A 15404-nucleotide genomic window follows, 5' to 3' on the forward strand; every position below is an offset into this window, starting at 1 on the left:
GAAGCGGGGGCATCCAGACACTGATTAAGGGGTGCAGGAAACTAGTCATTCACACCTGGCTTTTATTTCTAAATCGACATTTACACAGACACACACACACACACACGTAACAAGGGCTAATTGTAGTATAATGTAATACAATAAATATATTTGTCATTTAAATGGATTTTATTCATATGTTTTATTTTAAAGCGGGGTTGGGGGTGGGGTTGGGGGCGGGGTTGGGGGCGGGACTAGGTGGCGAGTAGATTTTTTGGTTGGGCGAGTAGATTTTTGGGTGATTTGTCGAACACTGTATATATTTATATAGATATTAGTATGTACCATTGACTTTTATACACCAAGTGCAATCCATTTCTGTGCGCTAAACAGTATTTTGGGGCTGGGCGCAGATGGAGAAATTTGAACTTAGTACACGAGTGCAATTGAAGTTTGACATGCGCCGAAACCCTCCACCCCTCCCCCCGCTCAGTTTGCGATGCTTAGTATATTGGCCTCAGTAGGTCTCTCCCTTCCACTTCAAAGTAACGTATTGACAACCAAAGGGGACCTGCTACAGTAGTTTTTGGTGATTTCATCAGTCCCACTTGGCAAATAGTATATTGGAGATTCAAAAAAAGAGAAAGCGCTCGTTAAAGTAACACATTCTTTGATATTTTTAATCGAAAACAATGATATTCTTCCAGTGTATTAGTCAAGCACCTTACAGTTCACAAATACACACTAGAGAGGGTTGGGGTTCCTTACAATGCATTGATCAAATACATTGTAAGGAGCCCCAACCCTCTCTAACAGCGCGTCTGAAATCTGCATTGTAAGGAATCCCAACTTTCTCTAATAGCGCGTCTGAGATCAGATGCATTCAAAGGAGCCCCAACCCTCTCTAATAGCGCGTCTGAGATCAGATGCATTGTAAGGAACCCCAACCCTCTCTAATTGTGACCCTTGCACTCACCACGAACAAGGCGGACCCCCGGTACTGAGGTGGGAAAGTAGAAACTGCGCACCCACAGCAGTGGAGGCACGCCTGGATTGTCAGCGTAGCCGGGTCGGGGTTGGAGAGAGAGGGTAGTCCAGATACTTGCCGCGGTCATGGGGAGGAGCCAGTAACGGTAGATGTCCGTTGTGCCGAGGTCGAGGGTTGGAGCTGGGGGGTTAAAAGAATGTCCTATATCCGTGGTCAGGGATGGAGAGATGCAGGTAGTCGAGGGCAAGCTGGGGTCGTTATACAGAGAGCGTCCAAGAGTCTAGCCGTGTCGGTACACATGAGGTCAAACTGAAAGCAAGAGAGGCAAGGCGCAAGGCAAAGCAGGAATGTAGGAACACAAGGCTACTATGGTCTATGCTCAGCAATTTGTAACTGAGCAAGCAGAGATTAAATAGGAGGACTGGAGCAATGAAAGTGAGAGGCGGAATGGAGGTGTGGCCCCGCGGGAGCTGTGATTGGACGCAGAGCGCAGGAGACAGGTGGGCATTGTTACGGGTGTTGTGTCGCAGCTGGGGAGTGGTGCACGATCGTCCCGTGAGCGCGCCGCGCGTGAGTGACACGTGACACGAACGGGGGGTGGGACCAAGCTCCATAGAGATGTTTGAAAACCTCTGTGTGCGCGCGCTTTTGTTGCCGGTCATTTGATTAGATGAGTTATTAAAAGCAAATTGTGTAGTTACTGTACACTCTCTCCAGTTCATTTATTTTTTCGTTCCGGTTGTGCATCGCACATTTTTCACTTTGTACTATCTCCCTAGCGAACAACACACCAAAAGGTGCCCTGCAGCAACCCACAGGAGCAGGATTGAACTGATGCACCCTTTGGTTTCATAATCTCCTTTGGTGTCATCCAAAATGGCCTGGCGAAGAGTTTTTCCGTAGAGTCGCTTGTAATGAACTTTGTTATTATTGAGGATAGAGTCTATGATATTGGCCGACTAGCAAGTCTACAGTTATTGATTTAAAAAGTTAACTAGGTGCCATTCCATGTGAACATTTACAGCTGATTTGTGATAGCTCAATAACAGAGCAGAACCAGCTAGGCGCCATCTTTTCTACATGTATATACTGTAAACCCCTAGACTGATCATTTACACCATTTATAAGTGGAGTTGGTAAGGATACCTCTCTATTTATGAGACAAAGGCTTGGACATTACTGTAGTGTTTTTGATTTAAACAAACAGGGCCCAAAATCTACTGTTGGGATTGTTTTTTGGAGCCCCAGATTTGGTCTTTGGACTTGTTTTTGTCATAGTTTATAGACTGCTTGTTCACTGGATTGATTGTACTTAATATGTCATACCAAAATATTACACAACATATGAATTTATAGTCACAAATACATTTTGCGAGAGTGTACGCAACAGCTCTACTCTGGGGGCCATGATGTTCACTTTTAAATGTCACATCTTCTTTAATATACACTAATGCAACATAGAGCGCTCCCAGGTGGTATCGAATTGGTCTAACTGCATCAATACGAGGCTCCCAACATGTTTCACAGACTCTCTTTAGTGTTAAATTGGGTAAGGATTTTAAAAGAATGATTTATCTGTTGGTGGACCTGGGGAAGAAATTATACAACGGTTGAATTAAGCCCAAAAATTAAATGGCACCTATATTGGGTTTGGCAGTGTTGTTAACCACTAGGTTCAAATAATGAGAACTACATGGTACATAAAACGCACGTGGGTTCATGTTCAACATGTCTTTGAACTCCATTATGCTTTCCCCGCATATTTGCAGCATTGTCATAGCTTTGGCCCTGCATATTTTCTACATTTATATTGAGATCCAATAGTTCCTTTATTATCCAATCACTTAAGATGATGTCATTTCTGCCAAAAAATAAAATGGAAGCCATCACATGGTACATCCACCAATTAGATTGGTGGATATATCATTTGTCAGTCAAATGTGATGTCACAGGCCTTATATAAGGTCTGTCATGTCTTATTTGACCCTAAGAAGCCGTCTGATCAACATCTCCCGGACCTGTGAAGAAGAAAAAACTACTCACCCGGGCCCACTCTTCCAGCAACTGAGGATCATGGACCCACCCTCCCCATGGCTTTCTTTCACCCCCCCTCCCCATGTCTCTTTCATCCCCCCATGTCTCTCTATCGCCTCCCTCCCCATGTCTCTTTCACCCCTCTCCCCATGTCTCTTTTTCACGCCCCACCCCATGGCTCTCTTTCACCCCCCTCTCTATGTCTCTTGCACCCCCTCCCCGTGTTTCTCTATCATCCCCCCCCTCCAAATGTCTCTCTATCACCCCCCCTCTAAATGTCTCTCGATCACCTCCCCATGTCTCTTTCACCCTCCCCTCCCAATGTCTCTTCACCCCTGCTCCCATGTCTCTTCACCCCTGCTCCCCATGTCTCTTTACCCCTGTTCCCATGTCTCTTCACCGCCGCTCCCCATGACTCTTTCACCCACTCCCCATGTCTCTTTCACCCACTCCCCATGTCTCTTTCACCCCTCCCCATGTCTCTCTTTTAAACCCATTCCCATGTCTCTATATCACCCCCTACCTATGTCTCTCTTTCACCCTCCTCCCCTCGCCATGTCTCTTTCACCCCCCTCCCCTCACCATGTCTCTCCTTCACCCCCCTCCCCTCGCCATGACTCTCACCCCTCCACCTTCCTTCCACATGTCATAAACTCACACACACACTCACACTTAACAATTCTTGGTATATCTATAGAGGGTATTACTGTGCATCTGTATTATTTTTTAGTATAATGCTACTAGTAGTAGTACTTTTTTTTAAACAACTCTGAATTAAAATTTTAATGTATCATAATGTAACAATCATTTTTTGTTTCTATAGCAACCATTTACAAAGTCACATCCCCTTCCTATTTTGAAACAGGCTCTGGCAACCCCCCCCCCCTTTTTTTGAACACTGCCCTCTCCTTAGCTGTGCAAAACTCAATTGTATCCAGTGACTGCCTGGTCACATGATCACCCCAGAGAACTTTGCATTTTTGGTCCTCTTCTGCTGCACTGGCAACCATTTAGTCAACCCCCGAGCCGAATCTTCACCGATCAATCGCAACTTAGCTAATTACTTATCAATGTGTGGATTGTATTGATGCACATATCAAAGGGATTTTTTTTTTTTAAACGACAGCTTGGACTGCTGCTTTAAAGGTGGGCAGAGTAAGTTTGGAAACGGGGAGGAGTCACAGACCTCCAAACAATTTAAATCTGCGCACACAAACCCATGTAAACTCAACCCCAGACCCACCTCACCATATATATTTGTCTTAAGGAGTGCTACTGGGTATGTGACATTGTACAGTATAAACACAAGGAAGAGAAGCCCAATGCAACATGATCCTCCGCCGACTTAAATTTAACATGTCAAAAACAGAACTCCTTATATTTCATGCCAAACCTGGCCCTACTACCACCTTCCACATTACTGTTGGAAGAACTACTATACATGCAGTAGCCCAAGCACGCTGCCCTGGGGGTCACAGACTCCTCTCTCACATTCAAAAGGTAGCTAAACCTGTCGTTTTTTCTTCCGCAAGATACACCCTTCCACTGTTGCTCGACAGCTAAAACTCTGACACAGACCCTCATTCTCTACCATCTCAAATACTGGAACCTTCTGCTGTCCGGTCTTACTGCCTCTCACCTGTCTCCCCTACAATCTATCCTAAACGCTGCTGCCAGAATCACTCTACTCTTTCCTAAATCTGTCTCAGCATCTCCCCTGCTGAAATCCCTCTCCTGGCTTCCTATCAAATCCCGTATCTCACACTCAATTCTCCTCCTCACTTTTAAAGCTTTACACTCTTCTGCCCCTCCTTACAGCTCAGCTCTAATTTCTCGCTATGCACCATCCCGACTCTTGCGATCCGCCCAATGATGTCTTCTATCTACCCCTTTTGTATCTAAAGCCCTCTCTCGCCTTAAACCTTTCTCACTGACTGCCCTCACCTCTGGAGTGCCCTTCCCATCAATACCCGACTAGCACCTTCTCTATCCACCTTTAAGACCCACATTCTAACACATCTGCTTAAAGAAGCATGTGAGTAGCTCCGAGGCTGATACTATAGACCGCATACAAAAAGCTTGGCCCATTGCAGACGCACTTACCAGAACGCCGTCCTACTGTCTCTGTATGTTCTACCTACCAATTAGATTGTAAGCTCTTCAGAGCAGGGACTCCTTTTCCTAAATGTTACTTTTATGTCTGAAGCACTTATTCCCATGATCTGTTATTTGTATTATTTATATGATTGTCACGTGTATTACTGCGGTGAAGCGCTTTCTACATAAATGGCGCTATATAAATAAAGACATACAGTACATACATACATACAACATACAACATGACAAAGCATATAGTTAAATATTTATCTGTTTCTCTCTCATAAGTGGGGTCCGACTTACTTATCTCTCTCTCTCTCTCTCTCTCTCTCTCTCTCTCTCTCTCTCTCTCTCTCTCTCTCTCTCTCTCTCTCTCTCTCTCTCTCTCGTATCATCAAGAGGGTAATCTAAAGTTAATTTGCAGAATTTCAATAACCCTTGGCATTTGTAAATAGTTTCTTTAGTAAATAAAGAGTTCAATTGAAAATAGATACATTTTATTGAAGAGTTTTAAATATATTCTTAGTAAAATATGTTACAAACTGACTTATAAATATAAATCTTATTTACAGATAGTCACAGAGCTTGGCATCAGTTACAGATTAGTCAGGGTTTTTTTTTGTTTTTTTAAGGCTTAAGTATCTCATGGGGGAAATAAGTCTGGATGGTGGGTATCCGTAACGTTTAGAGATGTTATGATCCTTCTGCCTCTGAACAAAGCACTGTAGCCTCCCCTTGGAGGTATGTTGACAGGCTTACTCCCTCTCCAGTTGTGATTTCCTTTTCATAGCCTCTCTCTCCTCTCTCTGTTCTGGTGGAATAGGTATGGAAACCTCAAGCTCTTGGAGAGGCTGTTGACAGAAGGATGGAGTGAAGTTGTCCACTCTGCTGGGTACATTGATAGGAAGCTGCAGGTTAGAAAGCTGGTGCTTCTGGTTGAAAGGAGCTTGAATGGGGATAGTGGTTTGGCTGACCTTTTTAATGCATGTCACTGCAGCTTTCCGTTCTATGGATATCACTGGGAAGTGTTTGGGATTCTCTATAACTGAAGCTTTGTTTTCCCCACGTTGTTTGATTTCACTGGTTTTAATGCCAGGAGCTGGAATGGGGATAGTGGTTTGGCTCACCTTTTCAATGCATCTTACTGCAGCTTCCTGTTCTATGGATATCACTGGGAAGTGTTTGGGATTCTCTATAACTGAAGCTTTGTTTTCCCCACGTTGTTTGATTTCACTGGTTTTAATGCCAGGAGCTGGAATGGGGATAGTGGTTTGGCTCACCTTTTCAATGCATCTTACTGCAGCTTCCTGTTCTATGGATATCACTGGGAAGTGTTTGGGATTCTCTATAACTGAAGCTTTGTTTTCCCCATGTTGTTTGATTTCACTGGTTTTAATGTCAGGTCTTGTGTACTCATGTATTTTAAATAGCCTAGGCCTGGCATTAATACCGACACCTTTAATTCCAGAAATACTGTCCTGTTTTTTGGCCATGAACCTTTTAATCGCATCAGTAAGAGACCACTGAACATGAGAAGCAGAAGTCTGGCTTTGGCGTCCTTGCATTGGTCCAAGCTTATTTCCAAGTGTAATGGATTCTGCGGGTGCCCCTGGACCTGTGGGACCTGCTTTTTTACCCAATGGGTGAAATACTTGAACAGAGTTAATCATTTGGAGGCTGAGGTTGCTCTGATGGGCTTTCACCTTTCCTTGTTCAGAAGGTTCCAATGACTTCTTGCCCTTCCCAAGAACTTCTGAATTCACTCCAGGCTGATTAGCACTTTTTCTTTTGAGAGCTTTGGGGTTATTATCAGTACCACAAGCCAGCGCTTGCTCAAAACTGAAAACGCTGGTCTGGTTCTTTGTTTTCTTCACTAGCTGCTTAATATTGCTGTTCTGTTTACGTTTGATCCCCATCTCTTGAGGTGTCTTCCGCTCAGGACTATGAGTAACTGCAGGAGACTTTGCATCTTTACATTTGATCCCCATCTCCTGAGGTGTCTTCCGCTCAGGACTATGAGTAACAGCAGGTGTTTTTGCATATTTACGTTTGATCCCGATCTCCTGAGGTGTCTTCCGCTCAGGACAATGAGTAACTGCAGGAGTCTTTGCATTTTTAAGTTTGATCCCCATCTCCTGAGGTGTCTTCCGCTCAGGACTATGAGTAACTGCAGGAGTTTTTGCATATTTACGTTTGATCCCCATCTCCTGAGGTGTCTTCCGCTCAGGACTATGAGTAACTGCAGGAGTCTTTGCATCTTTACGTTTGATCCCGATCTCCTGAGTTTTCTTCAGTTTAGGATTAATATGAGTAACAGCAGGTGTCTTTGCATCCATTGTACCTTCACGGCTTTGCTGCATCTTTTCAGATACCTTATTGGAAATGTGGGCACCTGAGAGACAAACACGTTTCATCTTTTTTAACAGAACAGCCTCGTCACCAGATTGTGGGCCATGGGGTGACTTCCCTGGTATAGGAGCAGAAGAATGATTTACTGGCTTTGACATTGGTTTTACCTTCTTTTGCAGTGCAGTTTGAGGGACTTGATCCTTTGCAGCTGAAGAAAGGATCTTTTTCTTCTTTGTTTCCACTTTGGAGCACTTTGGTACCCCCTCAGACTTTGACGGACACTCAGTCTTCACTGAACTCAGCACGTTATTACGAACCTTCTGAGCAATATGTGAGGGGGCCTTCACCTCTGAAGATCTCTTCGCCATATCTTTTAACCCACCCCTTTTCCACACTGGCACATATAACTCTTTGTTGCTTTGCACATCAATATGTAACTTTGAGAGGTGGCTCAGCTTCCGAGCTGGTTGAGTTGGGTACATTAGAGGTGGTTCACTTTTTTCATTAGCAGCAAGCTGAACTGCTCCTTGTGTAATTAAACTGGCCTGGGAAATATGTTGGGCTCCAAGCGAGGTCTGACACACTGTAACAAAATCAAAAAGGAGAAATAATCAATTATCATAAATACCAACACATTGTACATAATAACACAAAGGAAGAAAAGCAAACACATGCTTAATCCCTTCAGTATTGGCGAGGACTACATACTGTAGAGTTCTATATATTTGTAACACTACAGTGGCGAATGACCGTAATTAAAGATCTTTATAACAGGTAATGGTATCGGTCAAGGAGAAGATTTTGAACAATGATTAGTAAAGATTCTCCATATCTCACCTTGTAAGGTCTGCATTCCTCTAAGGGGTATGAATGGTGGCTGCTGAAGTTGTGCATACTGGGTGGCCATTATACAAGGCCCTATTGTAGCACGTCTTTCCAAATGTGTGTTGGGACGGAAAGTAACAGGCTGCGTTGTGGCTTCTCCCCTAACCTGTCCTGCAAATCCTGTGTATCCTCCTGTAGCAGTGTGGTAGAATCCTCCGTTCATGTCCGATACACGAGGGTAAGCGCGTGTTGCCTGTGGGATCTGCTGTAGATACATTGGTGTTCCTGCAGACCCTTGTTGCAAAATCATGCCTTGGGCCCCATGTCTGTAGACTTCTGTATTCCTCCCTACTGGGTGGAAGCTGTTGCTCCATGAAGGGTAAGCAGTGGTGACTGCAGGAGCACTGCAGGTCGGTGGAGGGTTCACAGCAGAGGAATTTAAAAACTGATCTGTAAGGAAGAAAGGTAAAAGTGAAGGGCCAGAAAAGCACAATCAAGGCACATTTCTTTAACACACGGGGACTCAACTCCAGTCATCAAACCCCCCACAATAGGTCAACTTTTCAGGATATTCCAGCTTTAGCACAGGTGGCCCAATCACTCAATCAGCCTCTGATTGAGTCACCTGTGCTGAAGCAGGGACTGATTGAGCGAGCTGTGCTGAAGCAGGGACGGATTGAGCCACCTCCGCTGAAGCTGGGATATCCTGAAAGCCTGACTTTGGGGGGTTAGGACTGCTTTAACAGACCTGCTAAAAGATATTCTTGATATCAAATACATATGAAATACATAGAGATGCTCACTTGGCTTGGTATTTTTATTTTGCCTTTAAAATATTTGGGGTTTTGGTTCTGGTTTTGAATAAAGTTTTTGGTGGTCTTTGTTTTGTTATGAATAGCAAGCACTAACAGGGATAATGGCTTGCTGGGAAAACACATTTATTTGATTATCAATGTTACATACCACTACTCTGATCAATAGTGGTCAGAAGTTTCAATATTTAAATACATTTTTAAGCAAGCTCCATGATTGCCTTCTATAGCATTGCTATGTATTGAAACACCAGAGCACCCGTACATTTTAGCTCAATATATGGGGTTTAATCTATAAATATATATATAGATATATATTTATACATATACATATACATATATGATGTGTTGGGATGTAACACAGACAGAAAACTATTTCTAGGTAGTTTTCAACACAAAGTGGCAACTGGCATATAAAACTTGTGCAGTCCATCACCTGCTTTCATGTCCACCTATGAACACAATGACAAATATAGATGTACCATAGCTTTCGGAACTGGATCTTTAAAAATAAAAATAAAAACATAAAAATTGCCTGTTCCTACTGTAGTATTTTGTGGTAATATTATGGTGTGGTATTCTGAGACGTCTGGTATATTGAGGTATCTGGAGGAGCACTCAGGTCAGCTATATCTGTAAATCAAGTGGCAGATTCTGCCCTCGTTTTGTGGCTTTGTCTTTTTTGGGGCCTTTGTATTACTGTAGAGTAGTGGTTTCCAACCTTTTTTTGGTTAAGGAACCATATGTGAAATTCTGAGGGACCCCAACCCTCTCTAACAACGAGTCTAAGATGAGATGCATTGTAATATACCCCAACCCTATCTAATAGTGCGTCTGAGATCAGATGAAGTGTGAGGAACCCCAATCCTCTCTAATAGCGCTTCTGAGATCAGATGCATTGTAAGGAGCCCCAACCCTCTCTAATAGCGCGTCTGAGATCAGATGCATTGTAAGGAACCCCAACCCTCTCCAATAGCGCGTTTGAGATAAGATGCATTGTACTGTAAATTCTTCTGTATTAAGTACAATTTTAAAATGACCTAAAAATTACAGCGAACCCTTTAGGGATGCCCGGGGAATCCTAGGGTTCCTAGGATCCGTGGTTGAAAAACACTGCTGTAGACAATAATTTAAGGATATGGCTGAAAGTAGTCGAACATTACACCCCACGGTGTAGAATTGGTCCAATAGTTATTGACCTAAACTTAGGGCAAGGAAAAAGCATGCCTTATACATAACTAATCCTACTGTATACACTAAGGTTCCTGTGTCTTTTTTTACTATCCCATAGATCCCATAGACGTTTGCCGCTTTGACATTTATGTATACAGTACATGTGTTCTTTTCTATACATTACTGTTCAAATCATTTAAGATTTTGAATTACAAGCCAGATATAAAAGTAAATACAATAAAACAAATATGTGTGTATGTATCTATAATAAATCAGTTTTGACATTTATAAAAAAAAATATTATCCAATTAAGGCCAGGTACCTAACCCCCCTGGGTGTTGTCTACCTCCGTCCCTCCCCCCCGCCCCCCACCCCATCCGTCTTCTTTCTCCCATCCATTGATAGGAGTCATGTTATCTGTTCTGTACCCCATAAAACATTGTGAAAGTAAACAGTTCAGAAATATAGATATTATCCATTTCTTTTTGGGTATGTAAAGGTCACGTTGCTTCCTACCTGCCATGATACAGAGTTAAGGTGGAGATAATTAGTCTCTCTGTACAGCGCCACTCTTTTCCTATCTCTGAGATGTCCACAAAACTAACGGTTTCCTTCGGGAACTAATTCAAGTCACGCACAAACAAGTTTACATTTGTGTATTTATCTCAGTCTCTAAGGCGATTCCATGATGTCATTACAGAACACTGCTGCTGGCATCTCCTAGGAGGCTCAATGATACTGTCTCGTGATGTCATAATAGAGAAATCAGCTACTGTTGACATTTAATTTCAAGTGGTTGAGAAGTGGTTAACTTGAGTAGCAGTCATAAAAATCACAGCTACTGTGATACATTGTATTACATACATTGGGTGACACAAGTACACATATGGACAGTGCCACTGACAGCAGTGGGATCAACATACTGTATCACTGGGTTCAAATGCATTGACTTCATGGCAAGATAAAGTATCACAGATTATAATGAGATGTATCACAGTCTGCGTCTCTGCCCCAGCATGCACCTTGGGGAGAGTCAGTAGGAGGAGTTGGGGAGGAGTTACATGGCACACAGATTATAATGAGATGTATCACAGTCTGCGTCTCTGCCCCAGCTTGCACCTTGGGGAGAGTCAGTAGAAGGAGTTGGGGGGAGTTACATGGTGCACAGATTATAATGAGATGTATCACAGTCTGCGTCTCTGCCCCAATTTGCACCTTGGGGAGAGTGAGTAGGATGAGTTGGGGGCAGTTACATGGTGCACAGATTAAAATGAGATGCGTCACAGGTTGCATTTCTCTGATACTTTTTTTAACCTTTTATTTGCCCAAAACAATCCTCCATATCTGAAGTGCCATAAGTCTAACATACCGCGTCAGAAGTAAGAAACTGTTCTTACAGTATATATGCTGCGGCTCTGCTCCAAAAAATAGAGCCATGCGTCTAAACACAACTACTCTATGTTGCTGCATAGACCTTTTATGTCTAATTCCAGCACTGGGGAAGTGTTCAACTCCATTCAAGGGCAGTCTAAACTAAACTACTACTTTGGTACAGCACTGCACTTTGCTTTAATGCTTCAGACATACACATTATGGGCTTTGAATGGGTCCCCCTGCTTATTTGTGGGGGGATAGAGATGAGTCTTTTACAATGAGAGTGCTACTGGATCTATGTTCTATATACAGTGACACCTCGCAGCCTTAATTACAATTTATTTTGGGATGTTTTTTGTCAGTACACTAAAACCTCCTCTTGGATAGACACAGGGGGATATTCTAGTAGCTGGGAGTTGTGCAAAAGCGTGCAGAAAGAGCCTTATCCGATTGGATTTCTAGAACAGCGGTGCGCAAACTGGGGGGCGTGACCCCCACGCGGGGCGCAAGACTGCCGTCTGGGGGGCGTGGGGTTTACAGAGGCCCCGCGCGCTTCCCGAAGGCACTTAAATTAAGTGCCGGGGGAGCTGCAGGGCCTCTGTAAACCTTCACTTACCTAGGCTCCGGCGGCTTCCTTCCTGCGTCGCCGTGGCAACGCGGCATCAAAATGACGCTGTGAGGTCAGGTTACTAGGGCAACGTGACGTCATGACGCCGGAGCGCAGGTGAATGGGGGTTCTGCTTTAGATATTGTGAAGCGGGGGCATCCAGACACTGATTAAGGGGTGCAGGAAACTAGTCATTCACACCTGGCTTTTATTTCTAGATCGACATTTACACAGACACACACACACACACGTAACAAGGGCTAATTGTAGTATAATGTAATACAATAAATATATTTGTCATTTAAATGGATTTTATTCATATGTTTTATTTTAAAGCGGGGTTGGGGGCGGGACTAGGGGCGGGGTTGGGGGCGGGACTAGGTGGCGAGTAGATTTTTTGGTTGGGCGAGTAGATTTTTGGGTGATTTGTCGAACACTGTATATATTTATATAGATATTAGTATGTACCATTGACTTTTATACACCAAGTGCAATCCATTTCTGTGCGCTAAACAGTATTTTGGGGCTGGGCGCAGATGGAGAAATTTGAACTTAGTACACGAGTGCAATTGAAGTTTGACATGCGCCGAAACCCTCCACCCCTCCCCCCGCTCAGTTTGCGATGCTTAGTATATTGGCCTCAGTAGGTCTCTCCCTTCCACTTCAAAGTAACGTATTGACAACCAAAGGGGACCTGCTACAGTAGTTTTTGGTGATTTCATCAGTCCCACTTGGCAAATAGTATATTGGAGATTCAAAAAAAGAGAAAGCGCTCGTTAAAGTAACACATTCTTTGATATTTTTAATCGAAAACAATGATATTCTTCCAGTGTATTAGTCAAGCACCTTACAGTTCACAAATACACACTAGAGAGGGTTGGGGTTCCTTACAATGCATTGATCAAATACATTGTAAGGAGCCCCAACCCTCTCTAACAGCGCGTCTGAAATCTGCATTGTAAGGAATCCCAACTTTCTCTAATAGCGCGTCTGAGATCAGATGCATTCAAAGGAGCCCCAACCCTCTCTAATAGCGCGTCTGAGATCAGATGCATTGTAAGGAACCCCAACCCTCTCTAATTGTGACCCTTGCACTCACCACGAACAAGGCGGACCCCCGGTACTGAGGTGGGAAAGTAGAAACTGCGCACCCACAGCAGTGGAGGCACGCCTGGATTGTCAGCGTAGCCGGGTCGGGGTTGGAGAGAGAGGGTAGTCCAGATACTTGCCGCGGTCATGGGGAGGAGCCAGTAACGGTAGATATCCGTTGTGCCGAGGTCGAGGGTTGGAGCTGGTGGGTTAAAAGAATGTCCTATATCCGTGGTCAGGGATGGAGAGATGCAGGTAGTCGAGGGCAAGCTGGGGTCGTTATACAGAGAGCGTCCAAGAGTCTAGCCGTGTCGGTACACATGAGGTCAAACTGAAAGCAAGAGAGGCAAGGCGCAAGGCAAAGCAGGAATGTAGGAACACAAGGCTACTATGGTCTATGCTCAGCAATGTGTAACTGAGCAAGCAGAGATTAAATAGGAGGACTGGAGCAATGAAAGTGAGAGGCGGAACGGAGGTGTGGCCCCGCGGGAGCTGTGATTGGACGCAGAGCGCAGGAGACAGGTGGGCATTGTTACGGGTGTTGTGTCGCAGCTGGGGAGTGGTGCACGATCGTCCCGTGAGCGCGCCGCGCGTGAGTGACACGTGACACGAACGGGGGGTGGGACCAAGCTCCATAGAGATGTTTGAAAACCTCTGTGTGCGCGCGCTTTTGTTGCCGGTCATTTGATTAGATGAGTTATTAAAAGCAAATTGTGTAGTTACTGTACACTCTCTCCAGTTCATTTATTTTTTCGTTCCGGTTGTGCATCGCACATTTTTCACTTTGTACTATCTCCCTAGCGAACAACACACCAAAAGGTGCCCTGCAGCAACCCACAGGAGCAGGATTGAACTGATGCACCCTTTGGTTTCATAATCTCCTTTGGTGTCATCCAAAATGGCCTGGCGAAGAGTTTTTCCGTAGAGTCGCTTGTAATGAACTTTGTTATTATTGAGGATAGAGTCTATGATATTGGCCGACTAGCAAGTCTACAGTTATTGATTTAAAAAGTTAACTAGGTGCCATTCCATGTGAACATTTACAGCTGATTTGTGATAGCTCAATAACAGAGCAGAACCAGCTAGGCGCCATCTTTTCTACATGTATATACTGTAAACCCCTAGACTGATCATTTACACCATTTATAAGTGGAGTTGGTAAGGATACCTCTCTATTTATGAGACAAAGGCTTGGACATTACTGTAGTGTTTTTGATTTAAACAAACAGGGCCCAAAATCTACTGTTGGGATTGTTTTTTGGAGCCCCAGATTTGGTCTTTGGACTTGTTTTTGTCATAGTTTATAGACTGCTTGTTCACTGGATTGATTGTACTTAATATGTCATACCAAAATATTACACAACATATGAATTTATAGTCACAAATACATTTTGCGAGAGTGTACGCAACAGCTCTACTCTGAGGGCCATGATGTTCACTTTTAAATGTCACATCTTCTTTAATATACACTAATGCAACATAGAGCGCTCCCAGGTGGTATCGAATTGGTCTAACTGCATCAATACGAGGCTCCCAACATGTTTCACAGACTCTCTTTAGTGTTAAATTGGGTAAGGATTTTAAAAGAATGATTTATCTGTTGGTGGACCTGGGGAAGAAATTATACAACGGTTGAATTAAGCCCAAAAATTAAATGGCACCTATATTGGGTTTGGCAGTGTTGTTAACCACTAGGTTCAAATAATGAGAACTACATGGTACTGTACATAAAACGCACGTGGGTTCATGTTCAACATGTCTTTGAACTCCATTATGCTTTCCCCGCATATTTGCAGCATTGTCATAGCTTTGGCCCTGCATATTTTCTACATTTATATTGAGATCCAATAGTTCCTTTATTATCCAATCACTTAAGATGATGTCATTTCTGCCAAAAAATAAAATGGAAGCCATCACATGGTACATCCACCAATTAGATTGGTGGATATATCATTTGTCAGTCAAATGTGATGTCACAGGCCTTATATAAGGTCTGTCATGTCTTATTTGACCCTAAGAAGCCGTCTGATCAACATCTCCCGGACCTGTGAAGAAGAAAAAACTACTCACCCGGGCC

This window comes from Ascaphus truei (assembly GCF_040206685.1).
Source record: "Ascaphus truei isolate aAscTru1 chromosome 13 unlocalized genomic scaffold, aAscTru1.hap1 SUPER_13_unloc_5, whole genome shotgun sequence".
Classification (NCBI taxonomy): domain Eukaryota; kingdom Metazoa; phylum Chordata; class Amphibia; order Anura; family Ascaphidae; genus Ascaphus; species Ascaphus truei.